General features: G+C 50.3%; 1 protein-coding gene across 1 annotated transcript in view; it reads left to right on the top strand.

Annotated features, from left to right (window-relative positions):
- Positions 1–5,766: 5,766 nt before the first annotated feature.
- NGF (nerve growth factor) overlaps positions 5,767–10,625 on the top strand; it is a 50,651-nt gene continuing 45,792 nt past the window's right edge. Inside the window, exon 1 of the mRNA XM_063106480.1 lies at positions 5,767–5,799. The gene's annotated coding sequence lies outside the window, so the exon portion shown is untranslated. The remainder of the gene's footprint in view (positions 5,800–10,625) is intronic.

Below are 10,625 nucleotides of genomic sequence, written 5' to 3'. Positions count from 1 at the left end.
AACTATGTGCTCTGTGCAATACAGAGTGCTGTGAAAGCATCTAGAAAGAACACCCCGTCTTGACTTGAGGAATCAGGAAAGCACCTCATTGGAAGTTTGATTGAAGATTCTAGGAGATGAGCCTCAGAGGAAGAGGAACTGGCCAGATGAAGGAGGAGGTGGGAGGGCTGATAGTTTTTGAGGCACTGGAAACAGCATATAAGGCTAGTGCTGCTTGTGAAATGAACTGGGAAAAAAAATCACCAAGGCTGGGCTAGAGCAAAGGAAAGGGAGTAGCAAGAGGAGATGAAGGGGCGTGAGGGGCCAGATGACACAGGGCCTCATATGCTACTTTAAAGAATATGGAATTTATGCTAAGTGCAATGGGACAGCAACGAATAGTCCCTGAAGCTCCAAGTTAGTCTAATTCTCCATTCTTTGAGCTTCTATCTCTTCCCCTACAGATTTCTTATTAGTTCATGTGTCTGCTTTCCCACTGGATTCTAGGTTCCCACATGGGAGAAAGCATTTCTTCTTGATCTTTGTTTCCTAGCACCTGGCACAGATCCTGCCCCAGAATAGGATTTTAACAAATGCATTGAGCTCAGTGTCACCACAGAAGTGACAAAGAAGCACCCAGGATGCCTCAAAGCCCCCAGTAGGAGCATTACAAATGAGGATGCAAGGCTCCTGCCTACCCCGGTACCACAGAACCTTAATTGTCAGCATGATTCTGTGTGATGATGCTCTGCAGGTGAATTTGATCACTGTGGGGTCATGCCCCAGAGACATCTCTGGGGTGGTACCAGCAGGAATGTACCAACTCCAGAGCCAGTGAGGACTGTGAAGTGAGTACCTGGAGAGAGGCACACTTGTTTCGACCTGGGGCTCATGAGGACTTGCCCCAGTGGGAGAGAATGGTGGAACATCAGCAGCCTCTGAAGACAGCACCAGTGGCAGCCTGAGCTGGGCTGTCCACATGGTGGCCATGGGGTCTCTGGGGGCCCTTGTGGGGACAGAGTCAGGCCAGTCTGAGAAGGCGGAGGCTCACAGCTGTTTGAATCAGGAAAGCTAGGGACAGACTCACTCCCTGAGGCTGGCTTGACTCCTTGCTCCTCAGGAGACCACTGACTGTATCATCACTGCCTGTCTCTGCAGCTCTCTCTCTCCTGTCTAGACCAAGCTCACCAAAATCACAGTTTTTTTTCTATAGACCCAGCATATAATATACATCAAATCATGTACGTTTATTAAATAGGTGAAGCAATTTACTAGAATTTAAATTCCATGTGTCTAGAAGCTGTTTCATTCACTCACTGAATCCCCAGCCCCTAGAATGGGACTGCCACATAGCACACGCTCAAAATATTTATTTAATACATTTAACCAATATAATTATAAGTAATTATAATTATTATGGCTCAAAGAGGATATATCTTTCCCCTAAGGACACACGACCTTAGAGAGAAGGGATAGATGGGCTAAATCTTTCCAGTTCCCAGCTGGTGGCTTTCCTGGGCTGCAGTGCCCCTGCAGGAGAAAAGCTGAATTGTCCTCAGCCCAAGTAGATTGCCTGTTCAATAACGACCTTTGTAGGGCAGCTGCCCAGCTGGGTGAAGAGCAAGGCCCTGGGATGTAGGGGTTGAGAGTTGGAGATGAGATGGAACACAGTCCTTGCTAGTGCATGTGGAGGTAGTTGACTGAAGGAGCATGCATAAGAGGTCAGAGTTGAAGCCGTAGTTGGAATCACAAATGAGCAGAGAACTGGAAGAATGAGAGCAGAGGAGAACGTAAAGCTCCAGGACTGAGTTATGGGAGGCACATGCATTCAGAGGGCAGACGGAGAAATCAGAGAGTAGACAGCAAGCTGGAATAGCGCAGCCACAGAAGCCTTGAAAGGAAAGTGTTAGAAGCAAGAGGTCATCAGGAGAGGAGGCTGAGGACTGGCAAAGTCAGTCGAACTTGGCTGAAAGTAGGAAGAGGTATGGTACTAAACAGCAAGAGCTTCACAGGTTTGGGTTCAAATCTCAACTCAGCTATTTGACAGGCTGGGAGACCTGAGAAGTGATTCACCTCTTAGGGCTTCAGCTTCCTTTTCTGCACATGGCAAGTACCTTCTGATAGGGCTCATAAAAATGCTTCGCCCAGTGTCTGAAACAAGGGGAGCCCTCGATAAATGCTGCTATGATTATGTTGGTTGTGGTGGTGTTATTGCAACTGGTGACATTTAAGAAGAAAATATCAGTTCAGTAGGTGGGATGGAAGAGGAGAAGAGGAAGATGGGAATCAGATTGCAGGAAGTTAAGGGGAGCCAAAGAAATGGTAGGGGTAGATCACTTTGCTGAGAAATTCGGGAGTGAAAGAAGGTTGAGAAATCCAGTGGTTGGGCCAGTACTTTCTTTAAGAGAGAAAAGACAAGTGAATGTTCGCAAGCAAAAGGGAGGAACTTATAGAGATGGAGAAACTGAAGTATCAGAGAGAAAGCATGAAAGCAGGCAGCAGGACAGGAGCAGGCAGGGATGGGCCCCGGAGGAGAAGGGGCACCCTCTGACTCTCTCTGCACCCTGGCCTATCAGCCTTCTCCTGTAGGCAGGGTTGGCAGGTTTTTCTCTCAGCCTCTTTTGGGGAGTGTAGTAGAAAGACTTGCCCAGGAGTCAGGAAGACAAAATTGTGGTGCTGATATTGGTCATTTGTACTGGGCTGAGGCCTTGTCCTTCCTGAGCCCTTGTTTCCTCATCCACAAATAAGGTGGCTGGAATAATCATTTCTGTGATTCTATAACCATGCCATCTCAGTAAGCATTATGAAATAATCTCCTCTTGCAAAGTTTTTATTCACTCTGATTGGCAAGAAGGGAAAAAATATCTTTGAGTTGGAGCCGTTGCTCCCTCCAGCAACTGAGACAATATTTCTGCATTTCACACGTAGAATGAGCAGATCCAGTGATTCCATCCTTGCTGGCAGATAGCTGCTGAGCCTGCTGGTGTTTTAAATAGCATGCGCACTTTGTCCTGGCCTTCTGGAATGAAGCAAGAGAGAGGCACGAGGTTTGTGCTAGGCTGAGTGTTGCTGTTGATGAGGCACTCAATGGCTGCAGGCTTCTGAATCCTCAGAAATAACAACAATTACTGTACACACCACAATCTGTCCTCTAAGTCAGCAAATGCATCAGCTGCTGGTTATTTTGATACCCTGGATAAAAAGCTCTTTCGAGAAAATCTAGTGCAGGAAAACATTCTTATCCTCTGCCTGTCCATACCATTCCTTATTGTTGCTGCCCTCTCAGCCGTTTTTCATTCCTATATATGTAGGCCTTAAGGTCCTTCTCTCAACAACCCAGGAAAAGGGCATTTCCATTTGAGTGCTCCATAAAAGTGGAAAAGGCAAGAGAAAAGACACCTGGCTATGGTCTCTGTGCCAAAGACAGCCTGATCTGGAACCTGCTGGAAACCAGTCCAGCATGGATGGATTGTCTGACAGCCACAAATGGCTCTGACCAGTGTTGGATTCTGCAAGCATTTACTAAGCACCTACTAAGTGCAGGTCCTATGCTAGGACCTGGGGAGATTGTGATAAATGTAGCCATAATTAAGCCCCCACTAGAACACAAGCTCTCTGAGAGCAAGCTCCATAACCATCTCAAAGTACCTGGCATGTAGTAGGCTCTCAATAAATAATCTTTGGAGTTTTTGTATGTTTTTTTGTTTACATGTTCTTATTTACTCAAGATCCTAAAAGTTCAGGGACAGAAACAGAGCTAGCTAGGGATGGAAAGGAGCTCTCATTAAACCAGCACATGCCATAAGAATATAATCAACAATTTGGAGGTGTGGGGCATCTAGGCTTATATTCTGCTTACGACATTTAAAAATTTCCCTCTAACATACCACGTGTAAAAGAACTACAAGTGCCCCAAGTCCTTTTGTCCTTCTGGGTAATGCCACAAGGACACATACAAAAACTATGCATTCAACAACCAAATTTTCTGTTATTCTAAAACTTTGAATTTCATCCCTAAATTCTTAGGCAGCTATTATGTAAGGCTTGGGGCTGGTGCTTTCTAAACAAGTTTGTACATGGCATGATTGATGAATGAATTTGTCCTGTTGTCTGCAAATTCTTTTGTTTAATTGATGGTGATAAATTTCCTAATGGATCACCCTGACTATGATGCTACTTTTGCAGAAAGGGCCATTTATGCTGTTCCTCAGCCTCTTGCCCTCACCTCCAAAGTGTGTTCAGACACCAGCCTGTATCTGAACAACTCAAAAGTGGACAAGCCTTTGCTGGGAAATAACAAGGTCACACCAAAGCTAAAGCTGACTTCTGGTTCTAGGGCTTTCTTCCAACTTCATCCTTCTCAGAGCATGTAAAAATGGAATGAACTTAGGTATGGGGGCAAAGGTGAAAATATATATCGAAGTTGAGCTCTCAGACCAATCTGTGTCACAAAAGTTGGAAATGCCAGGGCAGGCCTCACCTGCTCAAGCGCCTCGACTGGGTATAAAGGACCAACCATCCTTGGACTTACAATAGAAATCCTGTGCCTCACTAAATCCCAGCACCGTGGAGGGTGCCCTTCCTCTGAGTTGCGATAGTGTGGTGTCTCCAGCAATATGGAGCCTCAGTGCCTCACCCTCCCTCTCTCTTACTCTCCCCACGTCCTCTCCTGTGGCATCTGCACGGGGTTGGGTAGGTAGGTACCCTGTGTGCTAGGGATTCAACACGCTTTTGCTAAAGGCAGAAGTGAAGATGCCCGACAAACTCAATGCGGGAGGCAGCAGGGGTGTAAGTGTTCAAAGACCTATGAATCTCCTATAACATTATTACGATTGATGATTCACATTTGGTGAAAAATCTGACTTTAGGGGTATTTCTGCCTTGCTGGTTTTGAGCTGGGTGGGAACAGCCCGGGCAGAAGGGCAGACGTGAGTCAGGCAAGCTCCCCTGGCAGATTCTGAATCCAGGAAACCCGAGAAATCTTGGAGGCCAGCCGGGAGACCCCACGCACCAATTCGCCTATAATTGCTCAGGGGTCAGAAACACCCCCGCCCCCTCCCCTCGGGAAGCTCCTGGAGTCCAGGACACTAAGTTAAAGTCTGGGTTCTGACGCCTGAAGTCCCCTGCCTCTTGTCTCTACGCTGGGCTCGCCCCTGCCCGGGGGCCTTCTGGCTGGTTCTGGCTCTCAGAGCCGCCGCCCTCCCCGTGTCAGAGGAGCCGGGGCACCCGCACCTCGCGGAGCTCCCCTGGGTGCTCGCCTCTCTCGGGGTGACTGGAAGCGTCCCGAACGAAAAGCTTTTCACAGGGTGCGGGGAGCAGCCTCCGTCTGCGGCACTCGAGGCGATGCAGGCAGAGCCGGCAGGCGCGGGCGGCGGGCGAGGCGCGGGGCTAGCGCGGGGAGGTGCGGAGAGCGCTGAGCAACCCCGCCCGGCCCCGGACTGTCGGCCCCTCCGCATCCGCGCCAGCGCCCCTGCCTGGTGCCCCAGAACCCCAGTCCTGGCTTCACGTGCGTGGCCCCTTCGACCCCGGCGCGTTTCCCTTTGACCTTCGGAGATTTGAATCCTTCCCTGGCTGGGTCCGGACAGCCCTCTGGGGGCGACCGATCTAGTGCCCAGGACCCCTACAACCGGGCACCTCCGCCGGGCCCGAGCAGGTGCGGGGCTGGGGGTGGGGAGGGCAGGGTGGGGTGGGGGGCCGGATTTGGAGCGGGTGTGACTCAGGAGTCCGGGAGGAGGGGCTAAGAATTCAAGAAGCCTGTGTTCGCGCAGCTGGGAGCTCCGGCACAGCAGAGAGCGCTGGGAGCCGGAGGGGAGCGCAGCGGTGAGTCAGGCTGCCCCAAGCCGAGCCCTGAGAGGGGCGCAGCGCGGGCGCGGGCCGGGGTGGCTGGGCTCCCCGGGAGAGTGTGCATGGATCCCGATCTGGCGAGATCTCCGGGCACCCCCGAGGCTCCCGCGGGCTGACGTGCAGCCCTGAGAGGGGTGTCCCGAGTGGGTGCGGGGGCTCGGGACCCTCGCCGGCGGGCGAGTTGTATGGAACGGCGCGCTCTCTGACTGTGGAGTTCGCAGTCCTGGGATGGTCCGAAGTGCGGAAGGCAACCCTGGCGCCTGCAGAAGCCGCCTGGCCGTGCCAGGGACTAGCTTGAGGGTAGAAGGGGACTGCTCGCACGTGAGGGAGAGCGAATGCTCGTGGAGAGAGGGATGCGCGGGCTGCAAGCGCGCCGTGGCTGCGGGAGTGGTGGCCCGCACCGCGGAGGGCGAGGGCACAGCGCGCGCGGGCTGGGGTGTGCGCCCGGTCCGGAAAGTGCTACGCTGCCCCCAGGCGAGGGGGCGAGCGGACTGGGCACGCTAGACCTGGTGCAGGGAATAAAGCAAAGGTCTTGGGGGTTCCTCCGCGCGTCTCAGGAGGGCTGGAGTACGGATTGAGGGATCCGTGATTGCCAGAGGAAGCCTGCGCTCCAAGTGCCGGGTCCAGAGTACCAGTGCCCTCCACGGAGCCGCACTGGACATCCTCAGGTCGAAGTCGCCAAGGCTCAGCCCTGCTACTTGGGTCACACGCTTCACCTCCAGGTGTCTTGCTGCCAGGTGGGGAGAAGCTGGCACGGAGGGCTAGGGCGGGCAGCGCCTTGGGTTCTGGCGGCGAGGATCTAGAAGAGGGAGAGAGAGGACTCAGGGGTCAGGGAGCTGCAACTTTGAGCCAACATAAACAAGTGGCTTAGCTCCGTTTGATTACAACTCTGCTTTCAAAAAAAACCTGAGATTCTTATGGAAGGTGTTTTCTGCTTGAACTTTCTCCTCTCTTGTGACTTGAGAGATTAAAAAAGAGTCTGCTTGCTAGGCTGGTTTTTCCAAGTTGTTCCAGGTTGGAAATTGTAACAGTTTGAAGGATAATTTATGGGTCTTTCATGCATTAAAGTGTATTACAGCAAAGCCTTTTGGGTGCTGTGGGGATTAAGGAAAACTTAGTGCACGTTCCCAGTTGGAAACCAAAATAGTGCTCTCCTGGGTGTCTCTGCCTCATCTGTCATCTGAAGCTAGTGGAAATCCTGGAGAAAAGGCACTTGATTAATTGCCCTGGCTCCATCCTCTGGGCGCACCCACTGCTGGTGCCAGTCCCTCCTCCCCCACAGCTGCATTCTGCAAATTCGGAAATGGCAGTGGAGGGCCCACCAGTAACTTCTCTCCAGAGTCTTCAAATTCTTGAAGCTGTTGGTTGAGTCTGCTGAAGGGGACTATTTCTCTCAAGGCAGTGCAGAAGGGCAGCAGCAGTTCATCCTGTCAGCCCTTCATGCCCAGTGTTTACAGTGTTTCCTACTGAAAGTCTGAAAATTTGTCCCTCTGCAGAGTCACAGAAGAAAGACTGTATTAGACCCGATGGGTCTCTTGTTGGATAAGTCATGTGTCAACCCGGGCAACCCAATGTCAATTCATGATGGGCAGTATTCCTAGAAGTTTAGAGGGGACTGGCAGCTGGGGGGGTGAACATGATCTAGGGGTTGAGACTGGCCCAGCTGGCATTGACTTGAAGAAGAAGCGAAAGTCCCTCTTGTTGAGTAGTTGGAGGGGGGTGGGGTTAATGTCACATGCTGCCAAACCCCATCCCACCCTTTTCCCACATTTTATGCAGGTGAAAAAAGGGAAGCCTCGAAGGCAAGAATGTTAGGAGACACCACAAATTGGAAACCAAGGTCTCTGAAGCATGGGGACATAGGATTAGATAGAACTGCAGGAGTATCTCAGAGGGCTTTATTACCAGCTGCCTTTCCTGGACAGCCAGCTTACCCCTAAAGTAACCCAGGCCCACCAGAGAATTGAGGAATTGGGCCCACTCAGGGCAGTCATCCTGGTGTTGGTGGCTCTTTCCCCGCTTTTAACCCTTATTAAGGAGTGAGGTTCTTTCGTTCTCCTGTTGCCCACCCCACAGCTCCCCCACACCCCCCGGGCCAGTGGGGGCAAGGGATGAGGCTTCACACTCCCATTCTCTTTCAGAAATCTGTGCCTTGGCCCCAGCTGCCGACATCAGCAGGGAGGGTAGGGCAGGGCAGGGCAGGGCTAGAGCCTGAGGGAAGTTTCTCATCATTACTGAGATTAAACAGATGAAAAAAATCGAAGAACTTTACTTTTAAATGAGTGCTGAGCACTACTGCTGCTCATTTGTGGAGTGTCTTGTCGGAGCACACTGCATCAGAGCCATGGAGAAACCACAAAGAGGTACAGCCACTGCTCTTCTCCACTGGGCATGGAGCAGGGTCAAGGCCCAGCCACCCAAGCAGATATCTGTGCTAGACCTGGCACACAGGGCCCAGACGTTTACCTTCTCTCAGTGAGAAATTACAGGGACCTGGGGGTCCAGAGCAGGCCCTGGAGCCCTTTGCCAGCAGCAAATACTCTTTCTGCTCTCAGGAGGCAGTGGAAGTTTTGCTGAGGGTTTGCATAAAATCTCTGGATATTTGTGAGCAAACAACTCATGTTCCCAGAAGGTGTCTTTTTCTTTGGCACCTTTGATCCTCCAAACCGTCAGCTCTCAGGCTTAGCCGATCCTGAAAAATCATCTCTGCTGGGCCATTTTCACAGAACATCATATGGTGGCATCAGGCAAATAAAGGAGGATGAAAGACCCTTCCCTAACCCACTCCCAAGGGACCTCATTTCTTAACGGTGGGGAAACAGTTGAGATGCTAACTCCAAATAGCCATGAGACCAGAAGACCCTGAGGCCGATAAGCAGAGAAACCAGCGTTTGGGGTCTTTGGCCTTTCGGTTGGGTGTGCACAAACATGGAAATGTTGCTATTTGAGCCGAGGAGAAGAGACCTTCAGCCACAACGTTTAGCCAAGACCAGAAAAAATAAAAACGTACCACAGAGAAGAGTTTCTCGTGGTTCACGTTTTCCTTGCCCTTCTATGGGCTACTTCAAATGCTTTTGAGGAGACTATGTAGACCACTGGCCTCAGACTATGACACAGTAGAAATCAGATTAAAATGTTGAGATGATCTCTTGATATTTTTCTCCTGTGTTTTGGGTAAACTTCCTGTGATCATCTCAATTGTGGGAAAGGAGAGACAGTAGCCTTGTGATCTTGAGCAAATCACTGAACTTCTCAGGCCTCACTTTCCCAATCTTTAAGGCAAGTGTATTGGATTAAAATTGTTTCCCACTGGGGCTATTGGCATTTTGGGACAATTTTTGGTTAGGTGTGACTAATCAGCACAGTGCAGGAAGTTTAGTATTCCTGCCTCACCTTCTAAATGTCAGAAGTCATGGTGATAATCATAAATGCCCCCGCATAGGACTAAATGCTCATGTTAAAGGATAATGCTGCTCCCAGTGGAGAACCCCCTTGGAAATTGTCAAGAAGGGTCTTTCTTTCAGTCCCTACTATTGGAACATCCATGATTTAGTCATTTAATTGGGGCTTTGAAAGCCCAGCCCCAGGCTTTGTCCCCCAAGAGTCAGCATGTCAGACCCCATCCACCATTGGCAGGAACCTCAGTGCTGTGGCCCTGCCAGGCATCATCCTTTGCCTTTTGTGAGTGGCATGTGACTACAAATGACCCACAGGAAAAGAAAACCAGAAAGAGCTGGGGGAAGGGACAGGTGGTATCAGAGCATGGCAGCTTCCTTCTTTGCCATATGCTGTTAAAAACACAGGCAGACTGCTTGCCCGGGAGCCCATAGCGCCGGGAGGAAAGCCTCTCTCCTTTGCTAAGTAGATCACACTCTGGCACCAGGATGGCCTTTCCCTGGAGCAGAAGCCCCCCAGCACTGACAGCTCTTAATACAACATGAGTCCATGTTGATATCAAATTAATACAACTGTGCCCTAGCTGCGAGAATAAGTGAAAATTGATAATGTGACATTTGATTGAAAAAAGTAGGCTAGCAACGCTACACGGGAGAGATGGTGCTTGTAGCGCTGAGTTTATTCTCAAACAGAGAAACTCACGTTATCCTTACCTCTGCCCCGAGGTCTTGCTGGAAGACAAAAAAATGGAAGCATTTGCTTATTCCTAGTGCAAAGGGATAAAATGAATAATATCTTTGGAGGATATCATAGGAACACATACTTGCTACTCACCTCCAAGACAGTACAAGTAAGGAGAGAAAACGAACATAGAGGCAGGGCTGGAAGAGTTTGGAGCTGACCTAATGAGGCCAAAAAAAAAGTAGGAGACTTAAGGAGATTCCCAAATGAGGTTCAGGTGAAGTTGGTGTGATGAAATCTGCGAAAACGCCTTTTGAATTGTCCAAGAGTTTGGCCCACCTCTTTCACATGCAGGAAATCTTTTTATTAGTAGTAGTATTAGTCAGAGTCAGACAGTAAGGATTTCCCTGAAATTTCACCACTAGGCTAAGCAGATTGAGATGTTTTGGCACTGCCGGGGGTGGCTTCTGCAGGTGGAGAGCCTTGCAAGTGGAAGAATCTGGCTAGGAAGTCAGTGGGAATGAACTGTCCAACTTCTGTGCAGAAGCCATTCCACATTGGATGGTTACAGTCCACCACCACTGGAAGAGTTTTTCAGTAACCACTAAGTATTTGCTGTCTGGTACAGATGGGCTGATTTTCCCATTTCCTCTGGCTGTTCCTTCAGTAGCCGGTGTTGGTGGTATATATCACCTCCTCTCTGTGTGCTGTTTCTAAGTGAGCCC

Source organism: Cynocephalus volans, chromosome 8 (assembly GCF_027409185.1).
Source record: "Cynocephalus volans isolate mCynVol1 chromosome 8, mCynVol1.pri, whole genome shotgun sequence".
Taxonomy (NCBI): domain Eukaryota; kingdom Metazoa; phylum Chordata; class Mammalia; order Dermoptera; family Cynocephalidae; genus Cynocephalus; species Cynocephalus volans.
The sequence above is the reverse complement of the archived record's forward strand: the minus strand, read 5'-3'. Positions and strand labels throughout refer to the sequence as shown.